Raw genomic sequence first — 26622 nt, forward strand, 5'->3', positions numbered from 1 at the left:
CCTGAAACTTTGTGAACATAAGCTGAAGGAAAATGAGTGCTACAACTAATGTTTAAAGTGGTTGAGGACTGGACTTCAAGTATCTGATGTGAGACAGCATGGCAAGGAAAAGGAAGAAGAAAGTGACAGAAAAATGGAATGCAAGGGGAAAATCCCAAATATTTTAAGTCTCAAATTCTTCTCAGTGACTGTACTTTGGGGGTCCCCATTTGGCAGAATAACAGTTTTTTTCCTGAAGCTGAGAGTCATTTCTCTTTCTTTCCCTCTCTACATCTTTGTACTGCCTTTGGCACAGAGAAAAAGTTAATAACAAAGAATGGACTAGATTTCTTTAAAATGTTTTATTGTCACTTGTAATTCAGCTTTAAATGGACTCTCCTCAGTTAGTGAATTAGTCTCAATTATACTTTTTCTGAATGTGAGAACACAAAGTGTGAGCTACAAAATATGACTTTATCAGCACTGCATGAGCTACCCTAGGGGATCTCCCCTTTCTTTTCCATTCCACCCTCTTTGGAGTGCTTTTGTTGTTATGGTGCCATAACTCAGGATTGCTGTTTATCTGAAAAATCTTCTAGAGCCAAGAACCAGGAACACAAGGGGGAAGAAAAGGGAGGAGGGAAAAATCTCAGGTTCATGGCTTTGTGTTTATGTCCATATGCCTTTTTTTATCCTTTCCTACTGCCTTCTGCCAACCAAACTTTAAAAAAATACATTCAGTGTCTACTATTGTATCAAAATGGCTCAAGCAGTTCACGAGTCTATCACAGCTAATGCTAATTTCAGTCTTTAAATAAGAGCGAACACTTTGGCTCTTACTATCTATACACATCACACCTAAAAAATGCCTCAAAATTCACACGCAAGTACTTCAATTGACATTAACATCGATCACAGAACTCAGTTCCTGCAGAATATCTGTACATGTAGGTGCTACTAGTCTTCTCTTGAAAAAGGAAAGGTTGTTTATATTATCAGTCATTCACTTTCACCCACATAGAAGAAAGTGCCAAGACCAGGGATCAGACCTTTGACCAATGTGACTTCCCAACAGGCTGAGGAAGGTTCAAAAGAGCAATAGAGGAAGTCTGACCTATCCTTGTTCTGAAAAACAGAGTGTAAATGCAAACTATTAAGAAGCATGGCTTCACTACTCAACACACAAAGGACAATATTAAAGAATGCAATGAAGTGTTTCCTAGACACTCAGTTCTTAAAAAGATGATCCATTGCTTTGATAGAAATTCCAATATTACACTAAGCATAAATGAGCACATTAAATTTGTAAAGAGAAAGTGAAATCTTAAATGAAGGTGGAGTAAGACACTGGCTGATTGGACTGGCAGTATAGTTACTATCATAACATTGTGGTCCTTTTTTGAAGTGAGGTACACATCTGAAAGACTAAACCCAGCCAGAAAACAGTAAGTAGAACAGAGAATATCATGTCTAAGTTTAGGGACATATTTCTAATGATAAAATACAAGTATGAAATAAAAAGATTAAAAATATTAGAACTAGCCCACTAGACTTTTCAGCCCCTAAATGGCTTTGAAAATCTGATATATTAGCACTTTTGAAACTTTTATCCCAACACTTTCTACCAAAATATCTCAAAGAATGCAGATCATACATCTCCAGCCTTATCACTGTCAGTTCTACAGCAAGGCAGTGTTCCTTCAGACTTAGAACTGGCAATGGAGCAGATAACCATGATCTACAGACTTTAATTTTTAATTAATGATGACATCTTAGTTTGGGGTGCAAATACTCAAGATGGAAAGTGTAAAATTATGCAGCAGGCCAAAGAAATACTGCCCTGAATAGCAAACAGAAGAAAACTAATGTAATCAGGACAAACTTGGAAGCGTGTAGACTGTGGACATTGGAAGCAAGGTAGTGGAGACTGAGAAAAAGAGCTAATGAGAGTAGTGTAAATGGGGTGTTGAATGACTTAATCACTTATTTCCTTGCTTTCTGTTTGTGTTGGCATACAGGAAGTCTAGCAATCTTAACCAAAAGCTGATAAAATCTGAGTGTGTGGCTAGGCAAACAGAGAAGTAGACAAATACAAGTGTAATGTACATTATCACAGAGCATAAACAACATTGGCTAAGAAACTAGAATAGCTTTGTTCCATATATCAAAGAGAAGTACTATGTAACATAATACAACACAGAGCTGAATAGAAGTGAAAACAACAAATTGAAGATTTCTGTGATTGTAGCTCAATAGGAGGCAGTAGCACTTGCAGGTTTGTTTAATAGTTCAAGATACTTTCTATATCTTTGCATATGAATCATTCTGTTCATAAGAAAAGACACTGAGTAAAAGTTTGAGACATGGGGACTGGCCCACCTCAACTGAAAGACAAGGAGAGTTTGGAGACATTCGTTGCAGAAAGACAGAGGAATATATTTTAGAAGTGACTGACACCAGGGCTCCTGAGCTTTAGAGGAACCCAAGAAAAGGTGTCATGTTCAAAAGAGTAAATGACAACACAGAAAACAGGTAAGCAGACTATGTTTCATATGTTTCATAATACTCCATCTATAACAAACTGTCAGAGCACATGGGAATTGCCACAGTGAATAGGACCCATTCAGAACAGCTCCAAAAGCACCTACTATATATTTTAAGTGATAAGGTACTTAGTGTTTCCTGCACAATGAGTTCTTTGCCACAGCATGCTAAGCCAACACAAGTAAATACTTTGTGATCTTCATCTAAAAGTGCAAAGCATATTCCAATGAATCATATATAGCATTCTGCACGGTTAAAGAACTGTTGAAAAGCACTACTACGCAATATCTAGGAAACCAGCCTCAATGGCAGACTGTGCTAGAGTATTATCTCTTTTACTTTTCTGATCAGTTCTGTTCCTGTCATTGCGACGCTTAGAATACATATTGCTCTGAATGCTTTAATTTGATAGCCCTCTTCGCTGGTCTGAAGTGATCAACATCTCAGTATTCTTTGTTCAGTTGTCTGACAAAAAAGCTTTCATTTTTTTATTATAGGAGAAAAAAGTTCATGACTGCTAGGAAAGGCAAGTATGGCAATGGATAAGTCATTTTATCAACTGGAGATGTTCGCAAAAGGAGGCAGATAAGTAGAGTGGAGGGCAATCACACTGCCGACGTCTAACAAAGGAGGACAGGCAAATTCCCTATATCATCAGTAAATAGATGAGCTCCTCTTGAGGTTCACTTAGGGGAATAGAATTTTCCTCTTTGAACAATTTTGAAGTGGTTTTTTTGTCTTTCTTGCCCCACTTTGTTTTGGTTTTTTTTGTTAAGTTTCCTAATTAGACCTTGCAATTGCAGACATAAAAAAAAAAAATCACTGCTACTTCTTTCTTCCTGTGAATTGGACCACAAAGCTAGATATTCTATTTGTTTAAATGGAAGGGTCCAAGTCCTGGGAGATGCTGAGTGCTCTCAGTTTGGTATCTTCATAGATCAGAAAAATCACTTGGCAGTAGTACAGATGCAATTATTTTTGGATTACTTAGTCTGACATCTCTCTGTCTCTCTTCAGCAGACTTTTCCCCTCCCAGTCTTTTCTACCCACCTCACCATCTCCATACAACCTCTTCTTGTTTTTTCTCTTCTGAACTCCACATCCACAAGTGCAACAGCATCCAGGTTCCTTCCATTCCCAGGATAGCTGGGAAATAATGGGGGAGTTCTGCAGGGGTGGGTTTTCTTCACACAGTCTTAATAACCAGTAAGGGTGAATGATATCAAGACAGTGACAATGAGTGTCCAACAGACCTTTCCAGTCAGAATAATGCAGCCAATTCTTCTCCCTTGCCAGGACATGGACAGAAGCTGGACACTTCACTGTATCACTTTTGTCATTATTCTGTAACACTATAGCAGAGCTTCCTCCCAAACAGCATGCATTTTGAAAATGCCTTTTTTAAAGGCTGAATTCATATTTCTAAATAAAATACATTTTCATACCACATTTTGAACTGTAAAATAGTATTATAATACTTAAAACCTGCATTATATTGTATCAAGATACAATTTACCATTAGACAAGTGACACATGAAAAGCTTAATGAAAAGATATCAGGGTAAGAGTTTGGTTGAAGACAGTATTTCAACAGGTACATTTCAAAGTTAAGGCCATTAGAATTAAACTCACCTTTAGACTTGTATAGCTGAACGCTTAAAGTTTAAAAAAACCATGCCAGAAAGCTGCTATTGTAGATTATTCCAGACTTCCCTATATCTGTGATATAGTGTGTATGAATTATATAACATTAACTAAAATTTAAAGGTGTAATAGCAGAAAAACCCCCTCCAAACAAGTTGAGAACTGTCTTACAGCCGCTATGCATAATTGTCTACATAAATTAATTCAATGAACAGAATAAAGAATACCATTAACATTTTTTCTTCATCTATCTTCATTTTCTAAGCAGCTCAGCAAAAAAAAAAATTGCTGTTTCTTATTCATTGCTGTGAGTTTCATATGTTAAACAAAGACAGACCAACCTTAAGCCTTTTGATAAATATGATGCTGTGGTAACTGCAGCATTCACTTCGTATCCCATTTCTCCAAGTTCCTGTCAGCCAGATGTCACTTGCAATGCAAACACTAGAAAAATATGAAATAATAATTTCATACATCATCTATGTGAGCACGAGCCAGTCAAACATTCAATACAAATTCAAACTGCTACTACACATAAACCAAATATCATCCAAATAATATTTAGAATGATTGAAAGGCTTTTGATTTGGAAGTGTATTCTCTTAAGCTAAGTGGTCCCCAAGACCATCTAGAAAATTCAATTGTTTCATTTTAAAATGTTTTCTGCCCAAAATTATATCAAATCCTAATGTCTCAGTAGAAACACATGGGATTGGATTGCTGACTGGGCGCCTGATGTCAAAGAAGAATCTAATTTTCCAATGGCATTTCCTCATACTGTCTCACCAAAACACAAAATTGATAAAATTTTAATGGATAATTTTCAGAGCAGGACATTAGCCATCATGCTGGGAAATAGCACAAGAGAACACCATGTAGCTACAGAAAGACAATGTATCAGAAGACTGTTTGAATGAATATTAATATACAGCAAATGCCTTACATTCTGCATTTTTCTCTTGCAAGCAGAAACAGAATTCAGAAGGTAAGTTTTGCAGTAAGATGGGAAGAGAGATGTGCCTGTTTTTTCAGCACTTTTTTTTTTTTTACAAGTGATCTCTTTAAAAATATAGGTGCAATACATTACTTAAAAGGGCACAGTGTTCATCTTTTACTGGGGTGTCACAGTCCTCTTCTGATTGAAATAAATTGTGAAAGTCACATTGACTTCAATGACTACACCACTAAACACTTCATATAACAAAATGTTTTTGTTAAGTAACTCTACAGCAAAGATTGCAGTGATGGAATAAATGAAATATCACCCTTCTGTATCTCCTGATGGGGCTAGGTACTGCAGACATCAAACATAACACCAAAAGCCACAGCATAACGCGAGATAAAATGACAAAATTCTACTCCTGATGAACAAAGAAGTTATACTAGGGAGGAAGGTACTCATTAACTGTATTATCTTATCACTCAGTAATAATGCAAAATATGTGGATAGAAATGTGCTATTTAAAACGTGTTCTTCTCTGAAGAATTTTCCTTTTCATTAAAGTAGGTCACTAGTCATCTAGAATTTGAGAGTTATTTAGAAAATACAAGCGGACAAGTGAAAAGTGAAATAAGATTTTACTAACCTTTATTATTTACTTTGAATTTATAATGAAAGTGTAACACAGTGGAATATATGGCAAACAGGATTGACCCAGCTTCCCAGCAACCATTTCACATAATTTATTACTAGCTGGGTTTTGATATCTGTGTGTATATAAACACATATATATTTGGTATATTCAGGTGATTCTTTTATGCCAGGTGACTCTTTCATACAGAGAAGAGCAGCATTTATGGTTAGGAGACCTATATCTACTTTCATCAAGACTTAAGCATCAAAAAAACCTGTCATAAATATCTAAGTAAAACTTGCAGAACATTAAAAAGACCACAACAAAGGAAATCAGTAATGAAAGTGAAGAGGTTTAATCTTCTGGGGAAAAAAAGGTCTGTCCACCCCACATGCCAAGTCTGCCACTGGTTAAGATTTTTCTTTTGTAGCAATCTAAAAAAAAAAACCCCATCACTGAAGTCCTCAAATTGGTTAAAGACTAGGGCTGGCCATGTAGCCAAAGATACCTCTGTAGCTGTGGTCAGTTTTATTTCACCATTGAGAGGCCAGAGCCATTCTGAAGAAGAAATCAGTATTTTTGTAAGTTCTTCATGGCTCACTGCATGCTCTTCTCTCTTTAGTTAAACTTGGTAGGAGACTTCCCTAGATCTAGTCAATAAGAAGCTTTTGGCACAATGCAAAAGCCATGCTAGAGCTTGATAAGATATAGCTTCCCCGAATCCCATATCAGTGGAACATAACCAACCTATAATTGCCTATCCCATGGACCAATCGGTTAGTTATACCCTTTCCCAATGCTTTCCGCACTTCTGCGACAACAGCCTGCCAGATTGCCACATCTAGTCCATCCTCCACACCAGTCACCTTTTCCTCCTGCAACTCAAAGGAGCCCCCCCTTTAGTATTAAAAACAAAAAGGGGAAAAAACAGAAGGCTGAGCTAGATGCTTTTTCTTCAGTGTATATGGGTAGGAGAAACAAAACCTCTCCCTGAATACAGCTCTCTGCTCCTTCTTTCCTCTTTCCTGCTCCATTGTCTACAATTGGAAGGGAGTCTGTTCTCTCTATTCTTCAAAGACAGTGGAGGAGAGCTCTGCTGGCATTGCATAAAGGTTCAACTGGGAAACGTATCCAGTGCAGGAAGAAAAGTATTTCCAGAGAGGACTGAAATTCTCAGAGGGCTGGGTAAGATTGGCTTGATTTGGCTGCTCACAGTAATGAAATCAAAACAGACTTTTATTAACAAACCTTTTTACACCTCCTCTGCTCTCAGCAGCTGAGCTCAGCACAGAGACACAGACTAGAACGCAGTAACTTTGAGAAGCTTTCTGTGCCTCTCTTAAATGGAGCATGCATTGGTTACCTAACTGTGCATGAGTACAATACAGCACAGGCGTCAGCTTCTGCCAAAACTCTATTACTGGAGGAAATTGCAAAATTGACAGATTTGCCATCCTAAAGTCATAATGGCTTAAGAATGAAGAGGAGAGCGAAACAGCCAATTCTCCCAGTAGACTTTGCTCTGCATCCTGGCTGATCTGCACTGATAGCCCTTGGTAGTTCAAGGGCTTGGAAGAGCTCTTTAATTATCAAATTGACTTATGAGTCTACTCCCAGCTTTGCTAACACCACTGAACTTTTATTTTAACCAGAAAACACACACACTGAAAACATATCAGAGCTGCCAACACTTAACATTCTCTAGAAATGAGAAAGAAAAGTCTGAGACTTGTACTTTTAACCTTACAGTCTGTCCCTTCTCCTCTTCAAAAGGATTTCAGTTCTCTCACTGCCTGCTGAACCTCTCTTTTCTGGTTCTCTCCTTCTAAGACTTTGAACTTTCTAAGCAAGTGGATTAGATGGATATCTATCTGTCCAAGAGTACAAAACTTCATGGGCCATATTTAGAATACCTAGTACAAGGTGGGTAGATGCTGGAGCTGATGGAGAGAAGCAGGCACAGCAGAATTGCTACAGAAGCTGTTGGCAGTCTGAATAACTGGCGCATCTGTGCAACCTAACTACATATTCTGACTCTACTCAAACAACACACCCCTTGTATAACTTGCCCGTGGTTTCCTATAGCAGGCACTCCATCAAATAAAATCTGAAATTATTACAGTAAGTTCTTCACACAATGAAGAAGGAGCCCTACACACAGAAATACATTGTGTTGGTTTCCACAAGTTAGACTTATTGACCCACTACAGGGATAAGTGATACCCTAAATACCACTGTGCAACATTTAACCTTGAAAATGTGCAGTTGGGCATAGGCTGATCTTACATGTCTGTATTCTCTTTGCTTAAAGGTTGTTTAGATACACATCTGCATCTCCAGGACAAAGTACTTGTTAATTACCTCATGTTTGCATTGTACTTTCAGGAAGGAAAAAGCTATATAAGTGCTATTAACATCATCCCCTTCTATTTTTCTCTTTCAGCTTTTAAGTGAATATAGTACTTGTGAAAGTTGTTGGATTGACAGCCCTGGAGACTGAAGTCTAAAGTGCAGCACACCCACTGAGCCAAACAGAACTAAAACGTACAAAAGCATCTCCCCAAATTTTAAATACATGCTTCATTTAGTTATTGTTATATGGCTAGGTGTAATACTAATACTGAAAGTTTTGTTTCTAAACATCACTTCAAACTCTTTATTTTCTACTTTCAAAAATAATTTCTTGCTGATGTGCAACACTCCAGAGACTGCTTCCCTGCCTCCAAAATCCTATATTACAATGGAATGCTCTTGAAGCATAACTTCATGCTACTGCAGTCAGGTACAACGCTGTGTCCTGGCACTCACTTTGCACATCACAGAAAAGTACATTAGCTAATCTCATACAGTTTTAGTACTGATCACACTAAGTGCTTGGCTGCAGAAATACTACTCTATATTATAATCTGAAGCTAGAAGACTTCTGATGGAAGATCTGCCCCTTTAGTTAGGAATATTAGTGTTTCTTAGAAGACTAAGTCAATACTTCAACAACAACTCAACATTTCCTGAAAAAGAGGGCACTTTGTTTTGGTTTAAACACTCTAGATTTCCAGGAATAGGCTTTTAACCACTGAAGGGGTGGTGTTCAATTGTTTTATTGTTGGGGTGTTTTTTTTTAAATTTACTTTTATAAAATCCTTTTTAATACACCTAAAGACAAATCTTACCTTCTGAGAAATCTATATACAAATACATTCAGCTCACTTGCAAAGTCTCCCCACGACTTCAGCTAGTACTGCCACACCTTCCAGGAAACTGCCATTTCTCCTTTCTTGTAAACAGGTTCTTTGAATTACATAAACAGCTACTAGCTGTAGGTTTCCACAGTCTCCTTTTATTCACTGTCTGCTTGCCTCCAGGTGGGCCTGTTTCAGATTTAAGTGAAGGGACTGATCTTCCTTGAGTATAGTTAGCATGTGAGATGTAGAACACTTACAGTATGTAGAGCTACTACTAACAGTTGCTGTTTGAGATGCTTCCAGAACATTCCTTCACCTGTCTTGACAGGTCCTGAAAAGCAAATTTGGGGCCTGGGTCATCTTCAGTCCTGCGTAACTTCAAGACCTGGCACTTACAGAAAGTCATTTCTTAGTATTACCAGTTACTTTTCAGTTCAGGAAATGTCTCAGTGTTTCTTGTCAGGGCAGGCTGGTCTTTTATGATTTTCAGCCTGCAATGCTGCTCCTTTCTATTTCATCTTGACTTAATGTCATTAGTCTTCTTCCACAGAAACCTGAGCATTCTTTTCCTAATTTATCTAGATGGTACCCTGACAGCAGCTCCCTTGATCAAAACTTTGCCATTTATGTCTCTTCTCCTGTTAATCATTCTCTGAAATGAGATTTGTAGTAAAAAAGAATTAAATCAAGTCTGACTGCCTTCAAATTTCTTGACTTTCTGGGATTCTGGATACTCACTCAGGCCAGGCCCTTTGGAGATGCTGTGCTTTCTCCGGTTTACTAAACAGGCTGTTGGGGCTATTTTCCTATAGTGGAGGGTGAAAGTAGGTTTTTACCATTGGTGGAACTAAGTAGAGCTTTACAGGATGCTCCTATAACACCTAGACACCTTGCTGTTTGATAGTTCTCCCAAAAAGTATCCATCTATTTCTATTTCTGGTTATACATTTAAAAAATTGAATCTGGAGGTAAAGTGGCCACATGATAATTTTTCTGGTCTTTGCTTCTTGAAAATAAGAATTCTCTATTATGCAAAATGTCTACACTGAACTCCAGCTGACCTCTTTATATATTGATTTTCCATCATTTCATATGTGGGGAGAAGAAGGTAAAAGACTAATGATTCATTGGAAAATGGTATTAAAAAAGCCCCTGTTTATAAATGTGATCTACACCTTATGTTTATCTGCCTCATGGTTCACAAGGTCTGATTCCGAATGAAGTTCTCCAGCTTATACAATGCTGAAGGTTCTCTTCTCAGCAAGATGATCCATCTCATACAGGTCAGATTTGCTTTCTGCTGCCAGAAGATTTTTGCAAGATAAATTCTTAGTCCCTGTGTCCAAGGTGTCTGTCATCTGTTCCCTAAAATTTTAAAAGGCCAAGCCATGCCCAACATCTCCATTTCTCTGACCAGTGGAAGTCTCTACATTAAGAGTAAACCTCATTTGTGAAGGAGGTGAAACTTTCATAAACTTGAGATGATAAAATGAACTGCCCCAAGGGAATTAAAAAATACTACAATATTTAGCACCTTCCACCTCAATGCGAGGCATATTTCTTTATGACTTTGCTGGCATAAACACAGATATAAGATGAGCCTAAACTTACTTAAACAAGAAGTATTATTGACCACCTTCTCCCAGATTGGGGAAAAGTAGGAAGAAAAAATGACACGATAGATGTGCAGTCACATTATTTGGTTCAAGGCCAGAAGGTGCTGAGGTTTTACAGTGCTCAATATGTTACAGGAATGTGTGCATATGTGTATATGTGTGCAAAATAGTTACAAGACTACATATAGATCTACATATGTATAGAACATGGTAAAAAAACCCACCACCACCAGAAACCCCCCCCTACATTAGGCCTTTTGTGACATCTTGTATGACATACCTGCATTTGCGGTTAAGCCAGCAATTATCATCCAGCTTTGTCAAACACCACTGATTTTTATGAGAAATAGGTTTATAGTCTGCTAAATTCAAGGCAAATCATCATCCAGTTTCTTGTAGTACAAATGGCTGCATTTAAAGCATGTTCTTGCTATTAGGTCTAAAGCATTACAAGACCAAAATGTTCTGTATCTCATCTCAAATTTTCAAACAATCCAATATCCAGGCTATATATAGATATATTCTTGCTGTTCAATCTCTTAAAAATCAATCAATATTAATGTGTCTGCCTTAAACTTTTAAGGTCATTGTCTCCCTTCTGACATCTTTAACTACATCAACATCACATTATATCATTATAGACTCATGAAGCAATGTACTTTTTACATTTTTGCAAGATAATGTCTCTTTTGTGTTTCGTTTTTTATCATAATATAAATCTTGAAATGTAATTTGCATATCTTTTGTTTAGCGAAGGAGACCCCCATTTAAGACTCTGTCATTTTAATACATAGACTTACAAGTGGATGACTTTTTAAAGGAAATGCACCAAAATATTCCAATTTATTCTTCAACTGAAGCGGCTGCTGCATCAGTAAATTAGTAAATTCCCTTAACAATACACTTGCTAACAATTATGGTCTGCCTGCCTTGGGCTCACTTAACAGTAGGGCTGCCATCTGTTGAGAAGTCCATTCATGGATTTTAAAGGGCTATTTATAGGTTTTTATTTTAAACGTTGCAAAATACCTCTTTGCTCTTCACCTTTCCCTCCACTTAGTCTGTCTTTCCTGCCCTCTGTTCATCTTCCTTTCCACCCTGCTAAAGAGCACCGGTGTACTTCCAACATTGAACTGTCTCTCTGCACCAGCAGCCACATCGCCGCTAAAGGCTTTCAGGTGCATTCAATTCTGAGGCAAGTCTGGCCCATTTTTAATGGTCGAGGTGCTCAAGCAGAGGGGAGGGAGACATTTATGGATAGGAATGGACAGAAATGAACAGGATCAATCAAGAAATTCAAAAGCAGCCATGAAGGAAACAAAATTGAGACAATGAATGGGAAAGGGATGCTAGGAGCCCCAGCTCTGGATAGATGGATATTTCATGAATTCCTTCAATAAATAGGGAACCTCCAGGGAAATTCAACACCTGGCAATCTTAGTGGATAGTGGTGCTGCAAAGAAAGCATAATGCTCACCCCTCTGGTAAATTCAAGCAATTAAACCCCCTTAAAAAAAAGGCCCTCTTAGGCTTTCTGCCCAGTAAACTCACGGTGAAAAGCAACTTTAATAAATGTTATAAATCTCACCTCTCAGCCAACAGGAAATTCAAATGGTTGCATGTGCAGGAGCCAGGGAGCTGCTGAAACAAAAGGTAAATGTGTGTATTAGAATAGGTTATGCCCATACTCTGACTGGGCAGCAGTAGAAGCATGAGGCCCACAGACATGACAGGTTTTTGAAAGCATCCTTTCTGGTGCCACCTTTGACCACTTCTGTTTGTGACACACCAGAGTTCTCCTTTCTTTGGGAGTGGACAAATTTGTTTAGTGATAAGTTTGCTCAATGAATTCAGGATTACTCCTTATCATGCAATATTACTGGAAAGCAGTTTTGAGTTTCAATGTTTTAGACGTAAAATTAAATAAAGAAATGGCAACAAATATCTGTGGTTTGTAAAACGAAAAGATCAAAGAAAAGAGACTGCAGAGAATTTTTGATCAACACCCTGACAAGGGGTGTTAGTTTTAATAAACAGTAAGAATTTTAGGCTATTATGAAGTATGAGATGCAGTTTCAGCTGTGTTTCTAATTTCCTTTCTTGCCTTTACTGCTGTTACATAAAGCTCTGTAGTGACAAAAAACATTTATTAAAAAAATCTGAGCGCACCGTTCGGGTTTACGTTACTTCGTCTGCACGGAGCCTTCCCAGCCAACGAGAAATATTTCTTTCTCCACCCTCCCTGGTGCCAAGAGCTGCAGGCACATTCTGCATATGGGAAAAACCACTGGACAGAGATGCACTTACATAAGTGAATAAGGATTTTGTTATTGGGTCTGAAGACTAAATGATCATGGAATGCTGTTCGTTTTGATAGTTGTTCTTTTAAAGCCATAGATAAACACAGCCAGAGCTTTGTGCACATTTTGAAAAGTGAATTTAAGAATATAAAAACAATGCATATTTGGCAACATATCCTGTGAGAAAGAGGTTTTCTGAAAAATTTCTGGTAACGTGTCGTCTACCAAGCTATGAATGCTATATTTTTTGTCTACCACACACTCTACAGGCTTATGAAAGCACAAAAGGTGATGAAAATTAAGATGAAGAAAAAGTGAAGGAGAGACAGAAGGCTGGATGGAAATAAGTTATATTTGCTGCTTGATTTATGAACAAGAATCGGGGCAGAGATCTGTTCATTCTTCTACTCTTAATTTTTGGAGCCTTTCAGGTGGGCAAAGAGGGTCGGTATGAGAGGAGAGAAGTCTCTCCAGAAATCTCTTCATCACCCTTGAAAAAAGCTGAGGATTAATTATTTTATTACAAGATGCGCGCAAGGAACAAGTCTCTCTCTGTTATAATGACTCCATCTATGGCTTTCCACCTACAATATTTTTCCTTAGGCGAGTATCAAGATTATTAGAAATTATTACGAATAAGCCATTACTATGAATAATGGTAATTACAGTATCATTTAAACATCCTAGTCATGATCACTGTGGAAAACTTAAGAGCATAGTGAAGACCAAGGCTTTGCAACAGCACATCCAAATCTCATAAGAGAAAATGAACCAACATAGAGTTGTACTCCAGAGAGCATGAGACTCAAAGCCTTTCATCCCTAAACTGCCAGTGGCAGCATCAAACCCAGTGTTTATCCACAGAGAAATGACTGCCGAATTTTAGCAACTATTTGTGTTTTCAAAGAAAACACAAATAAAACAGTGGCTTTCTTAAATTTGAGGATTTGGGAGGATTGGTAGAACCATATAATCCCACCTCTAGCTCCCAAAAGTTCTCATTGTGTGGCTTCTCTGATTACAGTAAATATTGTGTATAAAAAGCAGTGCAGATCCAGACATCAAATGGATCAGGGATGTGTGGAGAACATGGACATTCTACAGAAGGGCAACCCATTTGGCTTGGTCTGTGTCCTTTGTTCAATAGAGTTGTAGTTTTTCATTTAACAGAAAGCAAAGCCATACCTGTTACAAGTTAATGTCAAATGTGCTCAGAGTGAACACACCTTAATTTTCACACCTTTTACATTTGTTTTTAAGGTTTTCTCTCAAGAAGACATATCCTCCCTTCTCTGCCTCTTCATATTAGCTCTACATCCTTGTCTATCTTCCTTTCCATCTTCAGAGTCATGACAGAATCCTTCTAAAAGTATTCGTCTGACAATTTCTGATCTGGTTTTCCACTAAGATAAGCAGAACTGCATTTATAACCTTTTAACTTCACATATATAACTTCATAACTTTAGTTTACAACTATATAAAATTGTGTAAGGTTTTATTTTTAAAGGATGGCCTTTTCTTATCTTAACATGAGATATGAGGTCACACATTTGTTTTTTTATATATATAATATACACTATGTATGCATCTATACATATTTTATATGTATATGGTTACAAACGGAGAGATGCTTTTGACAAAACGTGAAGAGAGGACCTTTCATGCCTTAAAAAATGGTGTTTGCAACTGCAATCCAGACTATAACACAAAGGGTATGAAAGTGTGGATAGTTCTATTTCAAAGGAAAATATTTTCCAATATAACATGCTGCAGCTGTGTTTGTTAGAGGTCCTGTTCCCAGGGGTCATTGTAAGAAACTCAGCACTACCTTAGCAAAGGTGACCAGAAGCGCTCTGCACAAAAGTACCTTTCCCTCTGCATTAGAGGAGGAATTGCAGGTCAGATGCTCACAAGTATGTCCATCAAAGCAAAAAAATTAGTGTTGTAAAACTACATTTAAGAACCTAAAATCACTCCAAAAAAATGACAGAGGCTGGTTATCCAACCTCTTTATTTCTCTGGCATTACATCTACTTAATTTCTGGTACAATCCAGATGCAGCTGCATTGCAATATACAAACCCTTGTTCTTGGCTGTCAAGCCCCACATACCAGTTTACATGAATTTAACAAACAGTACAGGGCTAAAAAAGATAAGCAGTCAGGGCTGAAAACGTCTGACGACCACTGTGTTAAAGCTTGTACAATGTACAGAGCAATAGTCAGTTAGGCCAGGTCTGTTATCTTAAGTACAGAATCTTTTCCAGTGCCCTATTCCTAAGATTTAGGTAGCCCTGATAGGCCTTATCTATTTGCATAGAAAAGTCTACTGTCCAAGTCTTTCATGTTGCCTAGGTTAAGCAACTTCTAAATTAATCTTACCACAAGCAAGGTACCTTCCAAGGAGGGAAAAATGCACATCATGGGAAGTTCTATTCATATCAACTACAAAATTTTGGAGTTTGGTTCACAGCCTTAAGTTTTTAAACTAGATTTCCATGAACCAGTTTTGCTTGTTTGCTAGTTTTCCCCTGCTGTAGAAACAAAAGCAAAAATTCAGTAAAGATCTGCTTTGGATCTGAAATTTTGTATGACATCATTTTGGAATTTTTCATTTTCGGCTCATGAAAATTATCATGCAATTATATGATCCCATTCCTGTGTGAAATCTCAAGATACCTCTCAGGACTTTCAAGAAGTGTGTTCCCCAAAAGTAGAAATCAAATGCAAAAAATATAACTGTTGAGATTTAAGCCACAGTCATTTTTTGGTCATTTTTAAGAACCCATGCATACTTAGTGCCCTTGTTCTGTATCAGCCATGAAAATAGACATAAGACGTGTTCTTTGCTTTGTTGCTGTATGAGACCCTGTCTACATTAAACATTTTTGCTGGGTCCTTAAGCATTAAGTTAGGCACAAAGAGTATGACAGACAAGTTGCTATTTCAAACTTGAAACAGCACCTGGAGGGCCAAGACCTTTCACAGTTTAATAGTGGACAGAGAATCAGGGTAGTGATCAGGGTCATGTGGTGGGTGAGGCAATCACTGATACTGAAATATCAGATGTCACCGTGACAGCTGTAATAACCAGGGCTTACTTCCTTCAGCTAAAAAATATCCACAGAATATGGTGAACACACTGCTGCAATATGTACCTCTTCTACCTTTGTTTCATGCTATAAACATTTTAACTCCTAAAGGCTCGCAGGGCAAGAAAACTAACCTTCACAATACATTTTACATTATACGGGAAGTATGACAGAAGAAGAGGGGGTTTTTAAATCTTGAGAATTCAGCAGAAAAGTTATTATTTGCTTGTTATTGACAATTCATTCCTCTGAGATAAAATAACTTAGTTACTAGAGGATCCCAAGGAGACAGCTGGCAGTGATGAACAGAACAACATTCAATCCGCAGCAAGTGTACATCATAAAACAGGCGCCACTGGATTAAAAAGTAACCTTAAACTGTTTAGTGTACACAAAGGCAGCCTAGTCAAAACACTTCAACAATGATTTAAAATCTCAAGTTAGAGGCCAGTTTCAACCTTCAGGGAAGCCTTCTCTATTCATAAGGAGCTTAACTAATCATAACTTTCCATGACTTATCAGAACTGGATGCAGTGTGTCGCAGCATGATAACTGAGCTCTGGAAATGTAACAAAAGATGCCTTGTTTATAAAAATAATGGTGAGACTAAACCACAAATTTTAATCTTTGAAGTTAGTGGGGGAAAAAACATCCTGTTACTCATGAAGTGTTTCTATTAGCATGTAGCGAGCCAGGCAGGTCCTGTTCACGGTACTGAGTGATTTGTAGGGCAGCACATGTATCAGGAAAGGAGCAGATTTCTGAAATCGAGTCCCAGGATGCTACATAAAGCGCATCACCAGGAAACAGAACAGCCAGCATCAGACACGCTGCATTTCTGCAGATAGCTAGCTATGGAAATAGGTAAGCCTACCTGAAACATAGTATCACTTTCAGCTGATCTAATTGCTCAGTATTAATGACCTAGTGTTTAAGAAAATATGTAGTATTTATTTTTTAACGTGGTAAATACTCTAGCTTTAAGAAAGCTTCAGAGTGAACGTTAAATGGAGCCCAAAAAGGACAAGATTTCTATCTGTATTTTCTTCGGTGTAGTTCCAGATGCATTAAGACCTCAGTAGAGACCTGCAAATATTATGTACAGCTTTCTTTTATCTTCTAGAAAAAAAGGGGAAAAAAACCCCAGTATGAAAGAATGAAGCAGTGCCAAGCGCTACAAGAAAGGCTTAATAAACAGAGCCCAGGGTCACAATGTTGCTCTTATTTGCCCTGAAATATATCACTGAACTTCTGTATATTCATATTTGTTTACATTATAAATGTACTAAATGAGCTAATTATAGTGATCATAATTTACAATTAAAACCAAACAGTTAGAAATTTCAAAGGCTTTCAATATCTTTTCTTTAATCATTCACCCAGGCTCAAAATATGCATTTCTTAGATTAAAGCATTAAAGTTGCTAATTATATTCTCAGAACTAACAATTATTTCTTTACCCTTTTACTACCTTCTTCTGGCAACAAAAAAATGTCAGCACTGATTTAATTTTTTGTTATTACAGGATTAAAAGAAGTTTCTAAAATGCAATTAAATGTGCCCTATAGCTATAGTAACTTTCCTATCAGCATCCAAAGCCTCTTCACTAAAACAACAGCATAAAAAAATTATTCAGACTTCCTAGACATACTTTTTTTCTCCCTTTATAACACATTCCTTTGGTGATTATCTCCAATGACAACTCAACCATCTTAATGAGACTCTGTGCACATCTAGATCTTGGTGAAAGTAGATTAATAGGAGAAAATGAAAGTTAAAGAGGCTGTTAAGAGTGCAAAACCCCGCACATGTCAAGCACTGGTTCTTCACCTTTGGGAGCTTGGTTCAAGTTCACCCTGAGGCCCTAAGTGAAAAGTTCAATAGTCTCAACTGTGTCCCTACTTGATATATCACAAAATCAATTATTTTATGGTGGTACATTTGGTAACCTATGCTGAGATAGAATCAAGTTTTTTCCCATTGGGAATTCACCAATTATCTACTCAGTGAATTATTCTCAGATGAAATAGAAATACCTGCTGTCAGCAGGAGTTTCTCATTACACTGCCTATCAGTTTAGTAGCTGATCTGTTTTGGAACAGTGATGTTGCACTCAGACCACGCACCATTAGCCACTGTGGGATCACAGCGATGCATGGTGACAGGACACCAAAGCATGATTCAGTGTCCAAATTTGCACTGTTTTGGAAATGAAAAATAGTCATTGCAAGCAACCAAAATTGTGCCAGAGAAAAATTGTAGCAAGGCACGTAATTTAAAATTCTACAGTTGCTCAAGGACTTAGCTTCCTCTAGATAACCCTAAATGGTAAGGCCTTGCGTTTAATTTTCACACTTGTGAACACCATTTTCTAATCGCCATCAACAGCGTGCTTGGCCCAGGCTGCAGGAGCCTGCTGATCCATCTTATTAGTAGCACTCCTAAATCTACATCTTGTGTTACTTAATATGATATGCCTGTTGCTGGAGTTGATATATTTATGTTAATTATTTAAAATTGTTTCCAATCTAAATACATAGAGTTTTCACATAACTGAATGCCAGTCTGAATAATAAATACACGTCACTGAGCGGCTCAGATATGCAATACACAGTCTGTATGCTCGTGCATGACTGTTTAAATCAAGCCCCATTCATTGCAAAGGACCATTTCATACCCTGCAGTGGTCTGTCCAAACTAAGCTCAATTTGCTTAGTCTAATTCTCAGCAGTCAGAATTCTGTTTCGTAAAACCACCAGAAACAAAATTAATGTTAACCAGCATCCTCTGTCAGACTTGGCTAATGGCATACACATTGTCCTGAAAGGGATTACTCAGTCCTAGGACCGAATAAATCAGCACTGATACTGTCCATGTTGTAGTCATTTTGTGGAATATGTTTTGGTTTAAAAAGACACCTTTCAGATAGATACAAATATTCCAGTTTGTTTTTGTTTGGTTTTGTTTTGGTTTTTTTTATAGTGGACAATGAAACAGAATTTTGATCTTACTCTTTCTATAGCGGAAATGTCTAGATATGAGCAGTGAAAATGATGCGGCCTAAAGGGAAATCCCAACGTGTGAAGACAGAGACTGCCCAAATAAAGGATGGTGTAATAGAGGCCACACAATGCATGATAGAAAGAAAAGAAGTCAAAATTCCTACTTACCCTTACACATAATACAAAAGCATAAGGACATGCAATGTCACTGAGAGGATATAAATTTAAAAACAGTGCCAGGATGAGTTTTAATCATGTTGACTTCTTTCTATTGCTCAGCTAATTTACACTTTCCCAGCTATAAAATGGGGACAATATTCTTGGCTCCCCCCATACAGACAAACTCATCAGGGAAGTATTCAGATAATTCTATAATGAAGAATGCCATTGAAAACAGTAAAAAGAAATTAATAATGCCAAATGCAGTGCTGGTTTGGATTACATTAGCTGTCACAATGGACAATAAATAAGGCCTAAGACTACAGACTAGGCAATGAAGTTAAAAAGAACTATTCAACATCTTCCTTATTCCCTGTGAATCATCTTGTGTGTAAAATGAGGCAAAAATAATACATGATTTGTAAATAATGTTAGGATGCTATCCTAACATATACCTGAGGGAAGCTGACTTAGGATTCTAGGGCCATCCTCTAAATTGGGAATGCTTGATCCTGCAACCTACATGACTTGTGATGTGGTTTTTAATACACAGTTACAAACAAGTTATCATTTCTACGAAAATAACCTGATTATTAAGGTGATTGTTTGCAAAATAAATGGGAAATGCTTTCATTGCTTGTCTAGAGCGATACAAAAGATTTCATTTGTAGCCTTCGATTCTGTGAGCATTTAGTGAGTTTCTCACAGGAAAAATGCACTGCTAGGAGCATTTCAATTCCTCTGCAAATGTTACGTTCCTCTAGTGAACTCTATCAACAAGCCCACCCAAAGCTCATGTTTAGCTTACTGCATCTTGCCAAGCAGACTCTTTCTTCATCAGTACCAGAAATATGCCCATTAAAACAGTGATGAAGAACGATGGGACAATTCAGAATTTCACAACTGCAGAATCTAATGTACCTGCTCTAATTTAAGGAGGCCTCTGGACAGTCACCAGGCCAAAATCTTGAAGGAAGAATTTTGAATAAATAGTCTAAAATAAAACAAAGGAGTAAGTGTATCCAAAGTTATAATACATACTTTATTTAATGTGTAGTCCTGAACAAAGGGGACTTACAGCAGGCTATAAAAGCTGAATTTTCTTTTAGACCATAGCTGATATAACACAACACATGCTTTTTCTAACACATCAGTGGGAATACTTATTGATATGCAGATAGATTTGAAAATATAAAACCTCAATGTAAATTTCTGGATGAGATGGCTACAGCACAAATTGTGCTTCTCACACCTTCCTCTGGTAGGTTAGATGAGAGGAACTGAGATGAGTCAGAAAGGCCAAAGCATGAGATGCTTCATCTAACAGAAGGGAGGGTAAGAAATTAGGAAAAATTTCTTCACTGAAAGGGTTGTCAAGCACTGGAACAGGCTGCCCAGGGAAGTGGTGGAGTCACCATCGCTGGAGGTATTTAAAAAGCCTGTAGATGTGGTGCTTAAGGACATTGTTGCATGGTGGACTTGGCAGTGTTAGGTTTACAGTTGGACTCGATGATCTTAAGAGTCTTTTCCAACCTAAACAATTCTATGATTCTATATATGTTGTCCTGGGATGTTGGACTGTTACCTTGGGACAGTCCAGTATCCTATCATCATCCTTTCTGAGCTTCACTGGTACTTCAGGATGAACTCTAGAAAGTATTTCCATCCACCATTCCAAAAGAGATGAACGGTTCTACTAGAGGAAATCACTGTCAGATCACAAACTTGGCTGATGATCAGCTGGCAGGAATATGGACTGCCCATTGCCGGTATCAAGTCAGGAAATGTTTGGAAGGAATGACTGGAGGCAACATGCAACTGGCAGATCCTTACCCACTGAGGTTAAGAGGGTGCCATTTGTATTGTGGGCAAGCTGCCCAGCCATGTCAAAACAAAATCCTACTGAGACCATCCATGGGTTCAGAGCAGCATTCACAACAACTATTGTTCTCCATATTGACCAGTGTTCCTTAATTCAGGCTGAATCTGGACACTTAAATAGTATCATATAGGTTTGCTGTCTGAATAAAGGATTCATAAACCAAAAGGTTTTCGAACTATACATGCAAAACTTTCCTGCATGACACACTATTCTTTGTTACAATCTTCAGAAAATAAAATCCACCTTGTCCAACTGTTGACAAAAAGCAATGAAATGGATCATGTCACAAGGGTGCTAAGATATCTACAGAAGTGACTAGTAAGGAAATTTTATGAAGGAATTTCCCAGGTCTTCTCTCTACATTGGCATATATCAGTGGCTTTATCTAGAGTTAAAAAGGCAAGAATCCACTACCAAGAAAGTCCACAGCATAATTAAAAAAACAATCAACACTTATTCTAATGCTGATTTTTTTCTTCCCTTTAAACTGCTTCATTGACTTTAATTAAACTTGCCCTAGCTTATGAATCTAGCAAGCTGCAGAAACATTTAAAAATTAAATAAAATAAACCCATCTTTCTTGTCAGGCAGGTTTTTACCAGCTTGCTTACCAGTACCACACTTCTGATTTAGAGGATTTTTCAATTATTAGAAATGCTGTATGTGATACTGCCATAGTGTTGTTTTTGCTCTTGAATTAAAGTGACCTCCCACTGCCACAGTAAGAATCACAGAATTAAATTGTTGAGATTCTCTCCACTGCTTTAGCTTCACTGCAGAATTCGTTTGCTGGTTTTTGAGAAATAGTATGAAGTTGTCATCACAGACTTATATACCAGCCCTACTCCTGGTTTTGTCTAATGCCAAAGAAAAGGAATGTTGTGTATTTAGGCTACTGGTAATTTCCATGCCAATAGCTCAGGCCAAGGTTAAAAGTACATGACACAGACTTTGGAAGAATAAAGAGACGGCCTGTGTCCTGCCCTGGCCTCGCCTGGCTCATGAGAATATCATCAAAAGTCGTAAGAATGAGAGTGAATGGAATAACTTATAATCTTCAAGAGAAAAGAAGGTGGGAACAATTGTATCAAATATATTCCAGTCTGGAGTTATCTAGTTTCATTAGACAGTAACTCTTACATTACTAAAATACTAAATAAAATCAGTTCTGGTTACAGATGGGCCTGACTACCCCAAAACATTAGGAAAGCTGAGGTTGGAATTAAGTTTACAGTTTGGTCTGCCTTTGTTTCGAGTTGCTCACTGAGACATTCTCTTTGTCTCCTCCAAGGAACTTCTTAGAGACAAGTGAGAAGGGTTCAAAACTTGCATTTTTTATCTCTAGAAATGTTATTAAAGCAAAAATATATTTTGCAAAAATTCCAAAGTTTGCTAAGAAAGTACAGAGCACCAATTACTTGCAACTGCGTTCATTCCTTGATGAAGTGCCATGGAGTATTGTAGTTTAGGTATTGATCTGGAGTTCAAAAGACTTGAACTCAATTTTTGAACAACCTGTTTATTTCTATTTTTTTCTGCACACATCCACAAAAGACAGAGAACAGAATTTCCATGCCTCAAAAGACTACTATGCCCTACTGCTCTTAAGGTATTACCTAGCCATCCTCACTGATCTTCATAAAGTTCAGTGACCCCAGGATCAACTATGCGTATCTGTAAATTTAACAGATGTCTCCAACAGAATATGTATATTATATGGTAATTGCCATTTGTTATATCTTGAATATACATATAATGTTGATGAGATGTGAAGAGTTTTCCAAACTCGTAAAGATAGACAGAGCAAGCAATTTATAATAAGATACAGACTCATGTCAACTCGAACTGTTTAATACCACAACAGAATTACACCATAGTTTATGGACATTTTATTTCACCAAAGTCTTTGAGCACTTTCCATTAACTTCAATAGATGCCAGAACAGGCCCGAGAGCAGGAAATGAAGAAATATACTGTACCCAAATGAAATTGCAGTGGGAATTTAGGTAGGCAGAATGTAGTTATTCACACTTGAATCTGGATAGAGCACTAGGTTTATATCCCCATTCTGGCAAACATACAACAAGATACATAATAATCAGGAGGAGCAGGGCTACTGGCTCTTCTCTCAGTTGAAAGATAAGACTGAAAGAAGGAGAATGATCTGCCTGCTTGATACTGAGTAAAAGGAAAGAGTGACATTTATTGCATTACCTGCAAGACTTGCCAAGAAACAAAATGTATTAAGTAAATAATCATGGTTTTTGCGACCTTCATCTAAAATGTAGTCATTTCTTGTGAAATAAAGAGAGGTTTTGAAAAATTAGAAACTTGGTTCTTCTGGTGCATACACTTAGGCACATATGCAAATGGAAATGTATGGTTTTCCTTCTTTTGTGGACAGTCCTAGGGGACAATCTCTGGAAGTTAGTGCCTTTGCAAAATACTAATATTTACCATTTCTATATTCATTGATGCAGATGAGGACATTAAGAAGCACTAAAAACCTAATGGATTCTCTTGCAAATGTACTGGATTGTAAAATAACAAAAAATTCCAAATCTTGTAATAGAACTGCATTACATTCTAGCAAAGTGGATCCATTTCTGAGGTGGAACATGACAGCTTTTTAACTTTCTACAACAATATGTGACAGAAGAATACTATATTCAGTTGATACCGTAGGGCGATTTATGGAGGCTGAATGTAATAATATCAATTGAGTTTCAGAAAAGACACTGTGACTAATCTTGCAAAAAATGCTACGGGATGTTTAATAATCCTGGTGGGTCAGAAGTTGTTCTTCAAAAAATTCTCTTAAGACTGATTGTTATTAAAGTATGTACTGCATTTGGTTCATTTTTCATTTAACTAGGTAGTCTGAAACTGCTGTCAAGTGCAAATATTTGAGTTGTAATTGGATACCCATAGAAATGGAATAGAGCCACCAACCCTCAACCAAAATTGCAGAATCATAGAATATTTAAGGTAGTAAATGCTCTTTGAAGAGCCACAAGACAAGCACCTGTCCACACCTCTTGAGCTATCCCTAGCAGTTCTCATTCGTGTTTATTGTTCCATTAATCAAAAATAAAGCAGCAGGAATAAGGCGGCACACTAGAACTTTTTCCTTGTGTTCACTTTGTAATCTTTCTCCATTGCCTCCCTTCAGCATTTAAGGCAATAGTCTTCTAGGTTTATATTCATTAAGCTATGAGTGGTAATTCTGAGGAGACTGAAGCGAGCAGAGAGGAGGGGAGAACATAATGTATATAGTTAAGGGACTTGACTCAAATCCCTTAGAAATTAGCAGAAGTCTATGTTTTACTTACATTCCCTCTGTACTAGTCCTAGTGGAGAAGCAGAGAAGCTTCTGCAGTACTTCTCTCATGGTCTGCAGGAAGACTGGAACTGCATGCGCTTGAAGTCCCAATCTGAGCCTACACGGTTTTACAAGGAGATGAGAAAGACACAGATGTCATTCCATGGGTCTGACGTATTCTGTAGCACTACAGCATCCAGCCCTCCTGCTTTATTGTTCAACACCAGGGCCCTGCACAAGCTCTGGCCTCCATAGACCCGGGATTGTGGAGGTCCCACAGGATAGCAGGGCAAGGCCTGGCAGCCAGGGCCCATCCCATCCCCAGCCAGGAGAAGAGCAGGTCGGGGCCTCTGGGGCAGCCCTAGCCCCGGGGCAGTGTGGGCCTCTGGGTGGGCCCCGCTCAAGTGGGTCCCATGGCTGGGCAGGGCAGAGTGTGGGGAGCTGGAGATGGGCTCTGCTGTGGTGTCGCTGTGGCAGGGCTGATGGCCCTGCAGGCTGACATGGTGTCCTGTCCATGGACAGGGTGAGGGAGCCCCAAGGGGGCTGATTGGGGCCCATGAGGCCTGGTGGTGCCCTCTGGGCCCTGACACTTAAGAACAAAAAATCAAGAAAACAAACAAATCTTACACTCATTTTGTTTCATAGGACTTCCCTTCTTTTCATTTTGTATCTTCCCTTGCATTTTCCCTTTGCATTTTCTTTATGATTCAAAATCTACTTAGCCATGGCTTTCAGTACTGCATTCAACTCTTTTCCATTCACCATTGTTAATGAGAACAAATGAAAAAGTAATGTTTGTGCTTTTTCAAAGGCTATCCAAATGGGCTGAGATCCACTTATATGGTATCCATTCCTTGGCTTCACAAAAAACCCAATATTTTTGTAACTCTTGAAAATTTGCTCCACCTAAAGGTTTGGCTAACACTACCATTTTCATCCCAGATATTGGGCTTCCTGTAATGCCATAAAGTTTTTGTTAACAAACCCATGAGTTCCTTAAAGAACTTTTCTCAGAAGGTAAATAGTAAGATGTTTAATGTATACAGTATGTCAGGTTTGGTCCCAATATCTTTCTTATGGCTCTCAGCCTTTTCCACCACATGATACAGTATGTGGCAGAGACCACCCAGCAATTATTTTTTTCACTGTTTTTCACATTACTTCTTTGTTAAGTTTAGTTGTAGACTTCAACTCCATAAGGTAAAATATTCCTAGATACTTAATACCCTGTGGTTTTCAATCTATATTTATACCCTGCCTTATCCACTGATCGTACAGTATGTTCAGGGACATAAACTCCAACTTACCTCAGTAGATTCGCCATTCAGATATTCTTGCAAAACTCTCAGCTAGCTTCCAGAAGCTGAAATAAAAATACCATTTATACTGTATGATACTTATTAGAGGTGAATAAACAATGCATATTGAATAACTTAGAAAACTATTGTTTATGAAATATCCACGAGCTGATCATGATTTCTTTGAATTTATTCAACAATCTCCAATTGTTACAGTTTTTACTCATTGCTTTTGAACTTATAATTTTCAAATGTCCAATAGTCATTAGCCAGTCTGTGTAATATAGCTCTGATGAATGTGCCTGAGTAGTGATTTTTAAACATTTACCATGTCAAATTTGAGCATGTAACTCTGGTGATATCAATATTTGTCCTGGCTTTGACAGACACCTGTGCAATGGTTTCTGAACTAGTTGCAACCACACTTGGATGTACCAGTGCAGCAAAACTGGAAACAGCACAGCATCATCAGTGCAGTGTTGTCCCTGATTAATTACCACCATCAAGATGGAGGATGTCTTAGCTCAGGTGCAGCATCACTTACCTGTGGCTCTCTTGCTTTCAGAATCCAAGCTAGTAACCTCTTATGATGCTGCCCCACTCCCTGTGGATGTATTATCCCCTCTGGAATTAGCTTGATATTATTTGTGTTGTGCTCCAATATCCAGCACTGTGGTAAGGGTACCACCTTGTCTGGCTACCAGCAGCACCATCAAAATCAGCTTTTTTAGGGCTTTTCTCTTTCATAGACATAAATACAGAGAGCTGATATGAACATGAACTGTCCTACTATTCTGGGACAAAATTTAAATACATATAATTCATAGGACAGTCCAGGGATGGAATTATTTAGAAGCTACATGTATGTGTGAAAAAGCTTTCTTTTCTTAGAATTACTCTTTCTGAGGTAATGATACCTCTGTATCATTAAGCAATATGACCAGAAATAGGTTTGGCACTCAATAAAATCCATTTAAACAAGGAATACATTGTATATCATAATTCTCTATGCACAGAGCTACTGGTACT

The 26622-nt window shown here is 37.9% G+C and overlaps 1 long non-coding RNA gene across 1 annotated transcript in view; it reads right to left on the minus strand.

Moving 5' to 3' along the window:
* The window catches only part of LOC142602757 (uncharacterized), a 285134-nt gene extending 259479 nt beyond the window's left edge, over positions 1–25655 (minus strand). Inside the window, exons 1-4 of the long non-coding RNA XR_012836533.1 lie at positions 25603–25655; positions 24306–24413; positions 12128–12180; positions 4509–4611 (exon numbers count right to left, since the gene is read on the minus strand). This is a non-coding gene — a long non-coding RNA (uncharacterized LOC142602757). The remainder of the gene's footprint in view (positions 1–4508; positions 4612–12127; positions 12181–24305; positions 24414–25602) is intronic.
* Positions 25656–26622: the final 967 nt, after the last annotated feature.

The sequence above is a fragment of the Balearica regulorum genome, chromosome 8 (assembly GCF_011004875.1).
Source record: "Balearica regulorum gibbericeps isolate bBalReg1 chromosome 8, bBalReg1.pri, whole genome shotgun sequence".
Classification (NCBI taxonomy): domain Eukaryota; kingdom Metazoa; phylum Chordata; class Aves; order Gruiformes; family Gruidae; genus Balearica; species Balearica regulorum.